Source organism: Macaca mulatta, chromosome 1 (assembly GCF_049350105.2).
Source record: "Macaca mulatta isolate MMU2019108-1 chromosome 1, T2T-MMU8v2.0, whole genome shotgun sequence".
Taxonomy (NCBI): Eukaryota; Metazoa; Chordata; class Mammalia; order Primates; family Cercopithecidae; genus Macaca; species Macaca mulatta.
The window spans coordinates 229861124-229879694 of record NC_133406.1 but is presented as its reverse complement, the minus strand read 5'-3'; positions in this window follow the sequence as shown (position 1 = coordinate 229879694).

The following is an 18571-nucleotide window of genomic DNA, read 5'->3' as shown; positions in this document are numbered from 1 at the left end:
TCACAAGATCTTGTGAGAACTCACTCACTATCATGAGAACAGCATGGGGGAAACCACCCCATGATCCAATCGCCTCCCACCAGGTATCTCCCTCAACATCTTGGGATTACAATTCAAAATGAGATTTGGGTGGGGACACAAAGCCTAACCATATCATCCTCTCTTGCTGGTCTGCCCATTGCACCCTTGCAGTGTATTTTCATACTTTCTCTAATATGTCTGCCTTTCTTTACCTACAATTGTCTTGGTAAAGTCTTCTTACTGCCCTTGTGATGCCGGTCTCAGATAGTCACTGCTCACCTGAGACAGCTACCATCTTCAATTCCATCATCATCATCATCATCATCCTCCTCCTCCTCCTCCTCTTCTCCCTCCTCATCTTTCTCAGTCATCACCATCACCTCCTTCATCATCCTTCAACAACACCATCTTGTCCTCCTACATGACGAAAGGACCTTATAGGTTTATTTTCCCTTGGGGACCAGTTGTCACGAGGAAGATCTCTGCTCTCTGGGGTTTCTGAATTGAAGGCCAGCACTGCTGCTGGGGATAGGCACGGGGCTGGCGGGATTCTAAAGTCCTTCCTTCCCTACCACTTGTGCTGAGACTCCTGAGCTCCAGCCCAGATGACTGCAATTCCCCACGGGCTGTGTTTGCCTCTATGCCCTGCCCTGTCAGTTTCCCCTCATCACCTCCGTGGTGGACTCAAGAGTCAGCCCTCCCAGGAAGGGTTTCGACCCCAAGTCCAGGTTGAAAGCCTATCTCAGGAGCCAAGGCACCTGTGGTTCACTTGTCTTGCTACTTGTCTGTCTGCCCCACTAGAGAGTGAGCTCCTTGGGGACAGGGCTGGGTTTCCTTCAGCTTTCTATCCCTGGCACAGTGCCAGACTCAGAGGAGGAGCTCAAGAAATATTTGTTGAACAAATGAATGCTTGTTAAATAAATGTGTAAGAAATGTTGCAAATCATGAATCAGAAAGCTTTTGGCAGGGAAGAGGAAACAGAAAGGTTCTATACTCACCAGGGTAGAGCCAAGGACGGTGAGAAGTGGGAAGCTAACTGTGGAGGGGAATGGAGTTGGGGGCTTGATAAGGCTTCCCTTGGGAGGGAAGGTCTGACTCAGATACACTCTGTCAGCCAAGGAGCCCTCTCAGTCCATAGCCTCTGGGGTGAGGTGTTTGGGGGAAGTGGGGTCAAGGGTCAACTGCCCACCGAGCTGGCACTCTCCCCTGGGACCCCCAGCCTTGGGGAGGGAGAGGAAAGTGGGTCAGCCCCCCTCGCTGCCTAGTGCACAGTGGCCTCCACTCGACCCCTTTAAGACAGCCTGGGCGGCTTCCCTTTGCTTGTTGAAACTGTTCAGTTTTCGGACAGGACAGGGGAGGGGGGCGGGGGGGAGGTCACACCTGTTGTGGAACTTGAGAGAAGGCTTATTTATAAATGTTCAGGGCTCGGGATTCTTGCGGAGCTGATGTCCGGAGGGGAAGGTCACCAAAATGCTTGTTTATAAAAGCAACAGCAACTGGGAACACCATAAACGGGCTAAACGATGAAATTAACAAGCCATCTGAGGCGGGGCATGGCGGGGCACAGCCGGGCCTCCGCTGGCCAGGGCGCTGCTGCTGGGCAGAGCCCCAGACCTGCCTCCAAGCCAGGGCCCTCCCGGGGCCCCAGCCACCCTGCCTGCCCCCCAAACACGGGCCCAGCTCCAGTGCCACCCCCACCCCACGCCAGCCCTTGCCCCGTCCTCACCCAGGGGCACGTGGTTCACACAGCAGCTCCTCCAAGGCACAGTCCTCGCTGTGCCACCCCAGCAAGAGCTGGTCCTTCACCACTTCCAAGGTGGGCATTTCTGTGGGGGCCCTCACCACCACCCAAACCCCCGCAAATGTACCAGGATGGTGCTGGATTGGGAGTGTATTTTTTTTATAGCTATCGAAGGCCAAACTTGGGCCTCCAGCCTGCCTGGGAGTGGGCCCGGGGCCCTGTGGAAGTGTCACAGAGCAGGCATTTCCCCCTGCTCACCCCCTCCTGGGACTCTGTCCGATTCCCAGTTTCAGGAAAGCTGTATTTTCCTTGGGTGACTGATGGCTGAACAGGTGGCTTCTGGGTTAGAGAGTGTCAAGTGAACAGCGGCAAGGAGAAGTGGCCCTGCCATGGCTCACTTTCGCTGCCTGCCTGGCCCTGGGCTGCTGACAGCTCCCTGGCCTCCCCTGCTGAGGGCGTGTGTCTGGCCGCCCCCCACCAGACACCACCCCGGCCCTGCAGCCCACCAGCCGGGGCTGTCTGCACGCAGAGTCCTGACAGCTGAGGGGGAAACTGGGCCCTGCCCTCTTCCACACGCCACACACGTGATCACAGACACACGAGCACAGTCACATGAGGAGGCCACTCGTTCTCCTGATGGAAAGTGCCTGCCCCCCACTTTCCAATTTTCCATCGAATTCACCGAATGATGGTGAGCCTCGCAGTGTGTCTTGTGCATCGACAGTCCCAGAGTCAACACACATGGACACGGTGGACTCCAGCTGTCTCCACCTCCTGCGTTCCCGTCTCACAGGCAGAGGCCCCTGGCCCGGCACCCCACTTCTTGGCTTCAGTATCCCTCTGTGTGTCTCTGTCTCTGAGAGACTCTCTCATCGTCTCTGTTTCCCTCCCGTTCTCTCCTTTCTCTTGGTCACTGTCTCCGTCTCTCTCTCCATCTTTTGTTAGATAAATCGCTACCTCTTTTTGTCTCTCTCTCTCTTTCTCTCCATCTGCTTCCTGCCTTGGTGTCTACCTCTTTCTGTCTCTCCCCTCACTGACTCTCTTCCTCTCTCTCCAGTTCTGTCTCTGTCACAGAACCCCCCCACCCCCGCCCCCAGCACATGGCCTCCGTAACTGGAAGTCCCATCCCCTGGCATCAGCGTCATCAGATCTATTTTCTCCCTCAGCCGCACTGCTCAGAATTTCTGAGAGGAGCTACTGGCTTCAGCCTGGCCCTCACTGTGGGCCTGGTAGGTGGAACGGGCCTCTCCCTGGGGCCATGGAGGACCCACACCCAGGGACACAGGCTGGACTGGCTCAGAGACTTCCTGGCATGAGCCAGAGCCGGCTGCCAGCCTCTTGGCTCTCCTTGGCACTGGAGCCAGTGAGGCTATGCATTTGAGATCTGTGTGACCTGGTGCCCAGTGGGCCACAGCAGTGGGACCAGGGCCGCAGGAGGGGGCATCACCAAAGTTTGTTCATCGGTCACTTCCTCGGCCAGTACCATTCACTCCCCGAGAGGACGCGGCCCTCTCAAAACCTGCTTAAAATGCTGGGTTCTGGCTCCCTGGTCAAGGGGAAGGGATGTAACCCTGAAAAGACCCTTAGAAGGAACAGCCGAGCTGCCCAGGAATGCTTCAGCTGCCAGGCAGTGGCGGGCCTCAGGTGCCTTGTGTGGCCTGGTGCAGCCCAAGAGGGAAGTGCCTGGGAGGGGACACTGGGGACAGTGGCCTGGAAAGCACCCTCCATTCCACACCCGTGCCCAGAGGGCGTCCCGGCTCCCCATCAGCCCTGAATCCACAGGGAGGCAGGAAAGCTCCATGCCAGCGACAGAATGGGCATAGGGCCCTGGTGAGGGCAGGGCAGGTGAGTGACAGGTATCATTCCTGAGGCCCAAGACAGAGGGAAGGTGGGTCCAGGAGACCACCGCTGCCTGAATTCTAATCTGCATGCCCTCATCCCCCACTTTTTTGCATGGATATCAATCAATCACTCCTTCACTGGGAAAATACGTATTGAGCACCTACTATGTGCCAGGCCTTTACCAGGCACCCCGATAAACCCACAGTATGGAGAAGGGGCAGACAATAAGCAAGAAAACAAATATCTCATCACAAGCTGGAATTAGTGAAGGAAGCAGGAGCATGTTGCAGGGTGAAGGGAGAGGGAGAAGGAGCCTCCTCTGATGGGAGGTGGCAGAAGATCCCTCCGAGGAAGGGACATTGGTGCCTCAAGACCCTCCCTCCATCCTGGAAGCACCTCCCCTCCAGGTAGGAAGTCAGGAGTCCCACACCCCAGCTCATCACAGATTGTGGGCAGACCCACCTTGCTTCAATAGTCATAAAAACTTCAGCCATCACTTAACTCATTGAAGACCTATCTGTACCAAGTGCTCTGAAACTTGTTTCTGTGTATTATCTCTTTTAAAGTATAGAACAACCCAGAGGCAGGTACAAGTAAAAAAAATACTTTTGGCCAGGCATGGTGGTTCACGCCTGTAATCCCAGCGCTTTGGGAGGCTGAGGCGGGTGGATCACCTGAGGTCAGGACCAGCCTAGCCAACATGGTGAAACCCCGTCTCAACTAAAAATACAAAAGCTAACTGGGCATGGTGTCAGGCGCCTGTAATCCCAGCTACTCGGGAGGCTGAGGCAGGAGAACTGCTTGAACCCACGAGGCGGAGGTGGCAGTGAGCCAAGATCGCGCCATTGCACTCCAGCCTGGGTGACAGAGCAAGACTTCATCTCAAAAAAAAGAAAGAAAAGAAAAAGAAAAAGAAAAAAGACTTTTGGCCAGACACAGTGGCTCACACCTGTAATCCTAGCACTTTGAGAGGCTGAGGTGGGTGAATCACTTGAGTCCAGGAGTTCGAGACTAGCACGGGCAACACGGTGAAACCCTGTCTCTACAAGAATTACCAAAAAAAAAAAAAAAAAAAAAAAGGCATGATGGTGCTCATCTGTGCCCTTAGCTACTTGGAGGATGAGGTGGGAGGACTGCTTGAGCCCAGGAGCGGGAGGTTGCAGTGAGTGGAGATCATGCCACTGTACTCCAGCCCAGGCAACAGAGCAAGACCTTGTCAAAAAAAAAAAAAAAAAAAAAAAAATTTAAAGATGAGGAAACTGAGGCTCAGAGAGGTTCAGTGGCTTGTTTGATGTCATGCAGGTTGTAAGATGCAGGACCAGGATTTGAGTGCCCAGTGCAACGTCCATGCACCCCAATTCGCCTTCTCTGAGAGCCGTCTCTGACCCCAGAAAAGAGGGCAGCAGCCTGCATTCTGGGGTGGGATGGGAGGAGCTGGAGGAAGAAAGGGGTTTTTCAGGCCCTTTCCAGGGCATCTGTCTCCAGTCAAGCCCCCTAGACTGGGACTCCCAGCTCCTCTCATCTTCTCTACTGTGGACTACGGACCACACAACACCTCAATGCCCCCATCTGGCTTGCAACACCAGTCCCCCAAACCCAGCGCAGACTCCCCCACCCTCAGGCACTCTGGGTACTGAGAGAGGCCCCATCCCAGTCCCCCTGTTGCCATTGTCTTCTCCAGACAACCATTAGCATATGTGCAATGCAATTACCCTTCAGCTCTCCTGGCCCGGGGCTGACACGGAGGTCCCCATCCCCAGTGATTTGGGGGGAAGGGGGGTTATTACAACTCACAAAACCTTAAATTAAGAATGAATAAGAGAAGCGTTGTATGCCATTTCTGAAAGGCTGCCAGCCCAGGCTGGGGTGGGTGACGGGTGTATTATACTCTGCGCCGATGGAGGAGCTGATGGATGTGCGCGTAGTGGGGAGGACGGAATAGCAGCTGGTACCTGTCCGCACCAGGCCCAGCGCTTTTCCAAAGCGGCTGGGTGTGGAGAGTTAATCCCTTGCTATCCCCTTATGGCTGCAGGGTTTGCAAAAGGCAGAAGTAGGACTTGATCTAGACTTGGGTGGGGAAGGGTAGGTGTGATCAGAGAGCCTCCCTGGAGAAGTCAAAACAGAGTTTGCAGGTTGCAGAGGAGTAAACCCTTCAACCCCCAGGTACAGAGCAAGGGGGCAGAGGTCTGGGTAGAGAGACCAGTGTGTGCCAAGGTCCTGGAGTGGAGGGTCATGGCGCACGGCAGGTGAAGAGCTGGAAAGGCATGGAAGTTGGCCCTGGAGGTGGGGAGCAGGGAGGAGGGTGTGACTCTGGGGAACTGGGCAGGAGTCACTCTCTGGCGAGCCTTCTTGTCCAGCGTCCGGATTCAGGATTTGGTCCTAGGAATGCCAAGAGGAGGAGTGTGCAATGTGACTGTGCTGTGTTTAAACAAAGTCCTCTGGCCACGGTGCAGGGAACAGACTGGAGCTGGCAGAGGCTCTATGGACATTCCAGGAGGCCCATGCGGTGGGCTGGGAGAGACAGTGGCAGCCTGAGCAAGGGAGATGGGGGCAAAGGAGAGAAGCAGGCACACCAGAGAGGGTCAATTACGGGAGGATCGATCAGTCGTGGTGACGGTGGCAGGGAAGAAGGGGTGGGGGCAGGGATGAAAGCCGGATTTGGGTCATGTGCAGTTTGAGGGATGGTGGAGCCACTTATCTAGATAAGGAAATGGAATGGGGACACAGATTTGGGGTGCAGGAAGAGAAAAGGTTCAGGTGTGGGTATGAATGTCATCACCTTCCTGAGCCACGGTTTCCTCTGTCCGTAAAGTCCGACACCACACCTGGCTCACACAGAGCTGTGGGGCAGGCCTCTGACACTCAGTTCAGCTGTCCCCCAGGTGTGAGTGTGCGTCCGCGGGCTTGTCCTTTGACCACCGTGAGTGTCCGTTTCCTCAAGGGCAGGGCCGGGTGTGAGGCTCAGAGGAGAACCAACAAAGGAAGCACATTACAACATGAAAACATTAGGGAAATAAGTGCCCGTGTGCACCTTCCCTGCCCGCTCTGCGATCCTAAGCAAGACTCTTATCCTCTCTGGGCCTCAGTTTCCCCAGCTTGAGTCTGGAATCATGGCTCAAGAGGGGCCTTCTAGCTTTAATGCCCTCAGTCAGGGGCAAGACCTCAGGACTCTGGCCCACGGCCAGCCCCCAGGAAAGGGGCATCCCAGCCCAGGCCCAGGGGCTCTTGGGAAGGTGTAGCCCACCCACTGCTGCTTGGCTGAGCTGGAAGGTGCCACCCATCGGCCTGCCCTCGGGAGCCTGGCTTCCTCCTCCATCAGAGCTTAGGGTCGAAGGTGGGTGTTCTGATGCCTTTCTCCTCCAAGTCCCACCCCTGGTCTGTATCTCAGGCTGCGCCCTGGGCCTCCACAGCTCTGGGGAATCAGAGCAGGTCAGGCCAGGGTCCCTGGCCCTGGGATCTGGTGCAGTCCTGGGCTCCCCCAAACTTGCACATGTCTTTCAGGCCTGCAAGTAGGCAAGGAGCTGGGAGAAGCAGCAGCTTTGAAGTCAGTGGGGATGAGGTCACCGGCAGGGGAAAGATGGGGCTGACAGCCCACCACACCCACAGGGGCAGGGTGTCAAGACGGGTCCCTCCAAAGCCCTGTGACCCTGGGATGCAGGGGAGTGGGGGGAAGGGAGGAGACAGCAGTCCCCTTCCCCCAGCCAGGAGCCCTGGGCTGCTGCTCGTATATCTGTCCCTGGATAATGTATATCCAGCTTATGGAAAATATTCATAATGCTCCTTACACCAAACTGGCCCCCTTCCATAGTGCGTGATCTAAAATTAAATCCATTTCAAATATACAGTAGATCGAGTCAAGCTAATATAAATGAAACAAGATTAATAGGCAGAACGCTGTCCTCCTTAGCAGGACTGAGGAGGCAGGGCTGGGGCCACTCTAGCTCTCCCTCCCTACAGTCCCCAGCCCCCCAAGGCCTCCAAGCCCCTATCCTTATCCCAAACTCCCTTTCCTCTGCATCTGAAATTCCTGGAATTCACCCAATTGTGAAGGGCAAGTGTCAGGGAGCAGAGCAGTTTAAGAGCGGACTTCAGTGTCATGACAGAGCTGAGACCTAAAGCCGGTGACCTCACCTCTCTGAGCCTCAGTGTTCTCATCTATACAATGGGACGTTAACAACCCCTGCCTGGTAGGGATGTTGCGAGTGTTAAATGCAAGAATAACGCAGGTTAAGCACAGAAGACCAGTCACCCGAGAAGGAGACCCTCGTCCCCAAAAGTCTGCCACCTCCACCCCCTCCTCAGTCCCCAGTGGGAGTGGGGATGTGTGCCCCCCACTGGCCCCCTGATCAGCCGGCAGAACAAGGGCCAGCCAGAATTCCTGCCATTGCAGGGATATGCTTAGTGGGTTATTTTTAGTGCGTTGGCAAGTGACTCTGTTACTGACCAAATGTTCCCACATTGGGGACAGAATCTGCTAAGAGGGCACTTGTGTGCTGAACCGAGGCACGAGGGGGTTTGAAGCCCATCTCAGGGGCTCCTCGTGTGTCCTTTTTTGCATGCACATTTGAACTTGGGCCCCGTGGCCACTGAGGGAGGGAGAGCAGAAAGAACTTGGGAGCTCAGGGAAGCATACGTGCCTGGCCTGTCTCCTTCCCAGCTGGGCACTTGGGCGCCTCACACGAAAGACGCTCCTCAGTGTGGAACGAGAAACAATGTCACCCTGGGAGAGCGCTCCATGCTCCCCCCTTCAGGAAAGACCCAGGCTTCCACTGGCTGAGTGTGTGCACCTGTGGTGTGTGAGTGTGCACGCGCGTGCCTGTCTGCTCATTGCTCCCCCAGTGATGTCTTGCTGCAGGTGTGCGTGCCCCTCACTGTCCACCTGGGTCCCCAGCCTGATCCCTGGATCTTTCTGCTCACACCATCAAGGATGTTCTTCTGAACTCCTCATGTACTTGCCCCGACCTGGGCACCCCACCGTTTGTGCAGGCCCAGGAGAGTCAGGGGGGTGTCTGCCATCGTCCATCCAACAACAGCCCTCCACTGTGTCTTCTTCTCCTGGAGGGGGTGGAAGAGGAAGAGTCCCTCGGAGTGGGAGGGGGTGCTGTTGGCTTTTTCCCTGTCATTGGCCATTTGCTGCCTGCTTCACCAGGCGTGTTTTGAGCATGTTTGCATAAAGTGGATGCAGGCTGCAATTCCGTGATGAATTCTATGAATACTAATCTGCTACTACCCTTGACCTTGGGGTCACCGAAAGATCAAAACCAAACCATTTAATATTTTCCTTTTTCAGATCAATAGAAGCATAAATTCCCCCTCAATGACAAGTATAATTTCAAACAGATCTATAGAAGCCATGCATGCATTTCCAGCCGGGGACACTCACTGCCTGCTTTGCCTTTTGGGGAGCAGACGAAGAGTTTCTTGCCTTTTCTACCATTGAATTTCTTTTTGCCTTTTTTTATGGCGCTGAAATGCTATTTTCAGCAGCTGCTGTCATATAAATATCTCTTGTTTTTCTTCTCCTCTTTCCCTCCTGGTGAAAAGGGCAGAGGACCTATTGAAAATTCCGCTTTATCTCTTTCAGTCGGGTTCAAGTACAGGTCGAATAATCGATCCCTCCTCCTTCTCTTTTTTAAGTTTCCTGTCGTTCTTTTGGCCAGATCAGCAGCGGAGAGAAATCAGGAGGGCAGCTCGCTTTATGGAGATCTTCTCAGAGTGTCTATATTGCTGTATTTGTGTGCGTGTTTGCGTGTGCGCGTGTGGGATCTGCAGTTGTGTGTGTGTGTGTGTGCTCGCGTGCGCGCGCGTACCTTTGTGCACCCGACGATAAACACTTGCTCCCGTTCAAACTCTCGCCCAGAACTCGAGGAGACAGAAAACAGAAAATTACCAAAGAGAAAAAGTTAAGGGCTGGAACAGGCAGTGTTAACCGTTGCAGAGGTCCCAGGCAGAGCTGGGGTGGGGCTGGGAACATCTCCCAGCTGGACCTGCTGTCCTTGCTCTGAGAACCACTTCACCTCTGTGTGCATCTCCCCAAAACTCCTGAGTCTTTTCTCAAATACAGCTCTAAGAAGGGAAAAAAGATGCAAAAAGGAGAGAGAGAGAGAGAGAAAACAAAACAACAACAAAAAAAACCGGAGGCAGACTGGGGGAAAAGCAAAAGAAAAGAGAAAAGAGAATTAAACCATTAATCCGCCTGGATTTTCCACTTCACAGAGTAATCAGTTTGGAAGAGACTGAAATAAAGTGGAATGTATGATTGCCACCACCTCCTCCCTCCAGTCCCCATTTCTTATTTACAGAAACACGAGGAGCTAGGGAGGCATCCTCTCTGCCCTACACAAAGGCCCCCAGTGTCCGCTCCAGGAGGGGACAAGGACCCCAGCCCTCGGCCAGAGCTGCCCACTGCCTGAACACCCGTGTGGCATCCACTCTGAGCTGGAGGTGCAAAGCCAAGATGATTTAATTTATAGAAAGGACAAGGATGTCGTGTAGCAGATTTAATCATCAGAGAGTTTAAAAAAAAAAAATAAGGACCAAGCTAATGTCGTAATTTACATTTCAGGATAATAAAGAGAGAAAGACAGAAAAGGAAGGGGCCTGCAGCCTGCAAGGGGAGCAGGGAGGGGAGAAGGACCAGGGGGCCAAGGGAGCCCAATAGATTTGCCTGAAACACCAATAAATTTAAAAACAAACCCAGAAAGCTAAAGACAGCCCCTGGAAAGTGCTGGGAAAATGGACCATCGATTTTAGACTTGATCTGCATTTCGTATTTTAATAATGCTCTCTCTGTCTTTCCTTTTCTCTCTCTCCCTCTCTCCCTCTCTCTCTCTCTTTTGCAAAATATAAAAGCTGATCTGATAAATATTAATTTGAACCATCATAATGTATTTGAAAATTCCAGCTAAAATGTCACCACATGGAACATTAATGTAATATTTCAAGGCCCTGAGAGCAATACTCATATTGATTGCATTTATTTCACTCTAGGGAGGAGAGATAATTCTTCAATGTGGGACACATCTGGGAGCCAAGGAGGCAGAGGCAGAGGCTGAGGGGAAAAATGTGAAATTATATATGGTCATAAAAAATACAAAACAGAAAATCCTCCCCAAAACACTCTCCTCACCCGTGGCATCCCGCACCCAAACTTGCCATTTTCATTTCCCAGAGTAGCGTGGGGCCCGCGGGAAAGGCAGAAGCCCAGGGCCCTCTGGGACCGCGGTTGCGGGATTGAGAACTGAGCAGCCTCTCCCAGGGCCCCCACTGTGTAAGCCTGCCTTGACCAGGACAGACAGACAGAGAGACAGACAGACAGACAGAGAGGGGCTGCCCACTGGAGCCTCAAGCTCTCCGGGTGAAAGTTTGTGAATGCCCAAGGGCTGTGAGGTCCTGGGAATGGGGAGAGAAGAAGGAAAGGAGGGGAGGGGAGAGAAGAGAGGAGAGGAGACAGCTGAGAGAGAAAGGAAAGAAACGAAAGAAGAGGAAAGATAGCAGGACCCAAGGGAGAGGAGGGAAGAGGAAAGGAGAGAGGCAGGCAGGAGTGAAGGAGAGAGAGGGGAGAGGAACGAGGAGAGAGAGAGTGAGAATGAGAGAGGGGACATGAATCAGGAGAGAAGGAGGAAGGAAGAGTGAGCCCGGAGGGGAGAGGACAGGAGAGGCGCGGAGGCGGGGTGGGGGGCTCGGGCTGGGCCGTCTGGAGTCCCAGCTCCTCTCACTGTCATTAAGGATATTGATGTGCTCAGGCGTCAATGAGTCTTTGCACAAGTGAAAGGAAACCCGATGCTTGTGACCCTGAGCCCAAGCCCTCCACCTGCCCCCCCACTGGTCCCGGCCCTGGAGCTGAGGGCTGGGAGAAGGAGGGGCCAAGCCCCTCACCAGGGGCTGAGCTGCTCAGACTCCAGGATCCCAAGTTTCCCCAGCCCAGCGCCCCGTGCAGGAGTGGGGAGGGGCCACCTTGAACCTGACCCTTCTGATGCCCAGTCCCCAGGGCCCCAGAGCTGACTGGCTGCTGTAACCAGAAGAAGGCTGGGCAGGAACCCCATCTCATGGCCTCAGCCCGCAGCAGGGTCTCCCCAAGACTCTCCTCCCTGCTTCTCAGGATGTGTGTGGGTTTTGGGGTGCTGACTTTTACAGCACCTTTAGAAGGCCAGGGGCCAGGCAGAGAGAAACCCCAGTGGCCCAGGGACTGGCCAAGGTCAGCCCCCTCTTTGCCAGTCGGGTCTCTGCACAAATGTCACCTTCTCCCAGAAGCCTTCCCTGGCGATCCGAACAGGCTCAGCCGAGTTTTATTTTATGCAGAGCGCTCACCTGGAATTATCTTCCTTGTCTGTTTATGTGCTTTGGATCGGCACCACCCCCCCGCCCCAACCTTTGAATGTAAGTTTGAGAAGGATGGGGCCGCGCCTACCTTGTTCCCCATCACATCCCCCGCCCCTCACGCTGAGCCAATGCTCCCTCTGCCCCAGCTGACTCGGTGGAGGACGGACGGACGGACGGACGGACGGACAGACGGACGGACGGACGCTGCAGCCTCCGCCCTCCGCTCGGCAAGCCCCCCCGCCTGAGCGCTTCGGGGCCGGGTGACCCAGCCGCGCCCCCGCCTCGGGACCCCTCCCAACCCCCGCCGCCCCCGCCGCCGCTCGAGGCTGCGCGCCCCCGCCTCCCCGGAGCCGTCACTCGCAGAGCTGCCACAATATTGTGAAGGCTCCGCGCTCCCGCTCCGCGGCGCAGCCCGCAGCCCGCGCGGGGGCCGTGAGGGAGGCGCGGGCGGGCGGGCGCCCGCGATGAATAATGCATGACCAAGGCGCCCCCTACCGGCGGCCGCGGGCGGCGCGGGGACGGCCCCACCGCGCCCGAACCCGGCCGGACCCGGGACCCGCACGTGTCGCTGCCCACTCGGGAGGGAGCCCCTGCCTCTATCCCCGCCTCAACCCTGATCCGGCCAGGCCCTCCTCCCCCACTCTCCACGTCCGGGGAGCAGCCTCCTACTCACCCCAAGACCGAGGAACGAGCTTGGGGAGGCGGGGAGGCTGCACAGAGCCCAAGCCGGAGCCCCTTCTTGTGCTCCCGGGTTCGTGGTGCAATGGGGACCAGGACCCCCCATTTCCCCTCACCCTCACCCCAGGGCTTCTGAACCAAGACTTGCAGCCTCAGAGAAGGACAGGCTCGGAAGGACAGAGTAGAGAAGGAGATTTCACTCGTTTATAAAAATGAGTACAAACAATTTCATAGGAGTTTCCAAGTTTCTGCAGAATATTTACAACATTGAGATATGAAGGCTTTTTTTTGTTTAAGTTCAAATGAAATACAGGAAAGCCCACTGTCTGTAGATGGGTCTCTGTGCTTTTAGAATAAGGGTCCGGGAAGTGTCTTCCTGGGGGCTTCCTGGTGGAAGGAGTGGATCTTCTTGGTTGCAGATGATCTGCTTGGATGGCAGAGGACATGGTGTGGGGAGCCATGACCAAGAGCAGACCCCTGACGGGTTTGGAGTGTCCCCTAAGATGCCAGTGATCTCTGGGGATCTGCCTGCATGCTGTCGCCTGTTCTCCAAGCCTGCCAGTCCTCCTAACAAGCAGGTAGTGAGGAGAGTAGAGGCCTTTTTCAGGCAGCTGCTTTAGCTCCCAATCACGCAGGCCACTGGGGAGCTGGGCCAGCCTCTGGGCCTCATGGCCTCTCCTCATCGAGAACAGATTCTAATGACACCCGCCCCCGTCCACCCCACATGGTTCCTGCTGTGCCCTGACTCCCCGCCCAGCCTTAATAAGCCAGAAGGCAGAAAAGACCATCACAAGGGCCGGGAACCCAGGGCCATTTGTCGAGCATCTGCTGAGATGCTGGCTCGTGTTGAGATCTCTCATCCCAGCAACACCCTGTGCATTCGGATTGTAAGCCCCATATTACAGATGAGGAAACCAAGGCCCAGAGAGGTGCTGTCATGGGCCAAAGATCACACAGCTGCTCAGAGATGAGCCCAGAGGCGTGGAACTGGGCAGAGGAACTCCATCCCCCGACCCAGATGCTGCTTTATGTCCCGGCCCCATGTCCGGGAGGTCAAGATTCAAACCTTGCGCTGGGCTATAAGCCCACCACATTGGAGCAGCAGTTGGTCTGCGTCACTAAAAATGAGTTGCAAACTCGGTTGCCCTGGGCCTAGACTGGCAAGGCAAATGCATAAAGTGGACCACACATGCAAACAGATGGTTCCCCCAAGTTTCCCAAATAGTTTGGCTCTTAAGGAAACAACGATTTAAGGTGATATCTGACAACCGGTTAGCAACCTTCCCCCTGGAATCTTCCTCCTTCAGGCGAGGCCTGGATTTCAGCCCCTTTTGCTTGGCTCTGTTACCTTGACCAAAGAGTCTTACCTCTCTGTTCCTTCATCTGTAAACTGGGAGTAAAAACACTACCAGTGTCCCAGCAGGGTGCGTGGGCCAGAAGAGAGGAGGGACGTGTAGAGTTCTGCAGGGCGGGCCAAGATAATTCTGTCTGCTAAGATAATACTTGTTAGTAAGCTGGGGGTCTCACCCCTCCTTTATTTGGGCGTGATCCCCAAAGAAAACGGTAAGAGAGTGGGGAGGCAAAATGTAGGAAGCCGTGTCACAGGGCAGTTCCTGTGTGGGTGGCCGGTCCTCAGCTCACCTGGGGACCCTGCAGAGCCTGTGGATCTCCGCTCCAGACTCTCCCAAGAGGTGTTGGGGGGCGGGGAGGAGGTACTTATTTATCGACCAACTGTCATCTGTCATTGGTTGAAGGTCACAGGGGGCCAAGCTTGCTCCTATGGCCAGAAAGATGTCCTTGGGGAACTTGAGTTAGAGTGACAGGAACTGTCAGGAGAAGCTGCAGATGCCTTCTGTGTAGACCAGAGGATATGATGGGGGCCCAGTGCCCACTCGGGTGGTCTCATGCCTGCCAGCTACACTTGTCATCAGCAGAGCCCACCTTGGGCTGTACAGGCTCTGGAGCCAGCATCGGGCCAGATTCAGCCCCAGCTCTGTTAAAGGGGAGGGAGGAAGCTCACTCTTCCGTAGAATGCATGGAACGAATGCTGGGAGACAGGTGGCCCCTTGCCTTTTAGGAGCCAGACACAGGAGTATTCAGTTCAGCCTGGAAGCTCAGAAGGCTTCCTGGAGGAGATGACATTTTCCTAGCAGAACTCTGAGCTGAAACTCTGTTCTCTGTGCTGGGACCTAGGGGGTCCTCACCCTCCAACTGTCCCCTGTCGCCAAAGTTCCTTCTGGCCGTGGTAACTAATGTCACACTGCTACAGCTGGAGTGGGGAGGTGTCTCTGCCTCTCTCATCATCCTGGACTCCAGGACAGCTGTCCTCCAATCCAGACTCTGTCCTGCCCCTGGTGCTCCTGGGTGCAGGGTAGACTCTTTTTCTTGAGAGGGGATTAGGGAAGAGAGAGGGTAGTTCTGAACCTAGGACCTGAGGCACTACCAGAGGTTAGCCAGCAACATTTTCAGAACTTTAAACAAGTCTGGGGAGCTTGTTTAAAATATAGACACAGATCCACTCAGATCTCTGCCCAGAGCATCCAGGCAGGGATTGGAACTTCCTCATTTTTAAAGCAAGCATCCAGGGCCTCCTCATGCAGTTGAGGGATTTGGGTTGGGGACCCATTCTCCTGCTCTGTGCTGAGCTACTAGTCACCTCCCCACACCTCATGGAAATCACCACAAGAGACTTTCTATGGTTGTGAGCTCCTGGGGGCAACTCCTCCTTGGTCATCCCTGTATAGTCCCTCCTTCAACACTCCTTCCTTACTGGGAGCTAGGGCCAAGCAAAGAGGGTGGCGAGGAGGACACAGCTTCCCCGGGGATCAACCTCTGAGAGCTCCACTCTGCAAAGACCCTCCCACTTCTGTTCTCTGGAGAGCATGGGGGCCCCTCCCCCACTGAATTTATGATCTCCCATTCATTCATGTGCATGGATCAAATTTTGGAAATGCAATTAATTACCTGTTGTTGTATCTGCTTGAATTATTGTCATGTTTTTTATGCACTTTATACAACTTAATAAACAGTTGAGGAAACAAGATCTTGGTGGGGCCGGGGCTCAGGAGAAGCTGCACCCTTTCCATCATCATTCATGATCAAACCCACTCATTCCTTCTCGCGTTGGCTCATTCATTCATTCATCCAGTCAGCCATTGATTCATTCACTCAGTCCTTCATTCATTTGGATATTCATTTACTCATTCATTCATTTACTTATCCAGGGAATACTTGTTAGCATAGTCACGTGACAAGCTCCAGGACAGGTGCCAGGAAGCAGTGGTAAATAAAACAAGGTCCTTGCCTTAGAAGAGCTGACAATCTGGTGGAGAGACAGACAATAAATACTTGCAATGGTTACAGAAAAGAGCTGGGAAAGTCAGGGAGGACTTCTCGGAGAAGGCAACATTTAAATCCACTCCCTGATTTATTCATTTCTTTATTTATCCATTTAGGCAGAGCAGACTCTGTTCCTGGAGAGGGCAAGAGATGGAAGGCCCAGTGCTGAGGAGCCAAGACTCAGGGGAAGAGTCAGCCAGCAACCAAATTATTATAATGCAATGGGGAAACGTGGTGGGGAGGAAGGAACCAAGAGAGATGAGAGACCAGAGGCTGGGGAAATGGCTGGGGAGGTTTTTCTTGGGAGGAGGCACTGAGCAGGTCTTCTGGGACCTGTAGAAGGTGAGTGCTCTGAGCCTACAGAGGACAGTTCAGGGGTCATGTTCCAGCTTTTTTTCTTTTCTTTTCTTTTCTTTCTTTTTTTCTTTTTTTCTTTTTTTTTCTTTTTTTTTTTTGATGCAGAGTCTCACTCTGTCACCCAGGCTGGAATGCAGTGCTGCAATCTCAGCTCACTACAGCCTCCACCTCCTGGGATCAAACGATTCTCCTGCCTCAGCTTCCCAAGTAGCAGGGATTACAGGTGTGCGCCACCATGCTTAGCTAATTTTTGTATTTTTAGTAGAGACGGGGTTTCACGATGTTGACCATAACTGGTTTCTAACTCCTGACCTCAGGTGATCCACCCGCCTTGGCCTCCCAAAGTGCTAGGATTACAGGCCTGAGCCACCATGCCCGGCCATGTACCAGCTGTATAAGCTAGCCATGCCTCTGCAGTCAAATCACCAGTCAATAACTTCAAGGGGGAAACAGTCAGGGCCCCAGGCCAGGGCAAGATCAGGTGGTAAGAGCCATCAGGATGACCGCTCCAGGTGGCCAGGAGTCCAGAGGAGAGGATTAGGCTCTTAGGGAAAGAAAAATTCAAAGTCAATAACACCCTAGTGTTTACCAGGTCCTTCCTCCTAGGCAGTGGCTTCCCATTCTTCATCCCATTAATAATAGTAATCACGGGAGCAACAGCCGCCTAATAACTAACACTTATTTTGTGCCAGCTTCTTTCTGTTCTAGGTGCTTTTACCCATATTAATTGCTTTAATCTTCACAACAACCCTATGAGGTGGGTACTATGATCACTGTCCCCATTTGACAGATAAAGACATGGAGGCTCGGAAGCTGAGTGGCCTCTCCAGGGAATAAGTGGCTGAACCGGAATATGCACTGAGACCTTCCTGATTCCACGGTCCGTGCCGGCTTCATTTTGCCCCACATTCCATCAAGGGAGGGGCTGGGGCAGGGGTGTGGAGCGTGGGCCGGGGGTCCCTGTGAGGAGCTGCAACCTGGAGTGGTCCTGTCCCCATCCCCTCCCCTCAGGCTGCCTCGGGCTGCATTCCTCCTCTGCTGATTGAGGCTGGTGTTTTATGAACCCAGAACCGCAGCAAGATTCTCCTATTAATTTATTGGTATTGCTAATTAAACATCATATTCGCAAATGTAAATTTCCTAATGGCCTCCCTTCCATTTCCGAAGTTTCCTAAAAGAGCCTTCTTGTTATGGTTGTCAATTGAAACCAATTACATCTCACCGGATGGGTGGGCTGCGGCTGGCTCAGGGGTCACTGGACCTGGAGGGGATCAGGGGCCTCTGGAGGGGGTCTGGCTGGAGCCCTTTTTGACCTCAGGGGAGAACAGGAACAGGGGAATGTTGGGGAAGAGAAGTAGAGGAAGCCCAGTCCGAAGCTCTTGGGTGTCAGCCTCCTTCTTCTCCCTGACACGCCCTTGTCAAGGACAGGCTTTCTCCTCTTGCCCCAGTCCCCAGTCTGGTTGCTGGCCTGGGCTTGTAGCTGTTTGCAAGGCTATGTCAGGGAGGCCAGGGCTAGGATGAGGAGGCAGCGTGGAGGAGAGAATACTAGAATGAGCAAATGTCAGTGTTTAGAGGGACCTTAGAGATTTTCCAGTCTAACCCCCCCATTTGAAACATGGAGAAACTAAGGCACAGTGGAGGAAGTGACTTGCCCAGGGCTACAGAGTCAATCACTAGAGGAGCTGGGACCTATATAGAGGTCACCTTCTGATCCCTTTGAAAATCTGATGAAGCCAGGAGCCATGACTGATGCCTATAATCCTGGCACTTTGGGAGGCTGGGGTGGGCAGATCACTTGAGGTCAGGAGATCGAGACCAGGCTGGCCAACATGGTGAAACCCCATCTTTACTAAAAATACAAAAATTAGCCAGGCATGGTAGCACACAGCTCTAATCCCAGCTACTCAGAAGGCTGAGGCAGGAAAATCACTTGAACCTGGGAAGCGGAGGTTGTAGTGAGCCGAGATCGTGGCACTGCACTTTAGCCTGGGTGACAGAGCGAGACCCCGTCTAAAAAAAAAAAGAAAGAAAGAAAGAAAGAAAACTTGATGATCTGTGCCCCCTACTCCAGACAAACGTGTTCCCTGCAGGAATTGCATAATTGCAGAGACAATGCTGTACACCATGGCAGCCTCCACCCCCATTCGGTCATTGCGTGGTGTTTGAAAGCAACAGCTCTTGGATCAGGGAAAACCACTTTTGAATCCCACATGCAGCAAGTTCTCCGCCTCTTGGGACCTCAGTTTCCTCATCTGTACAGTGAGGACAACA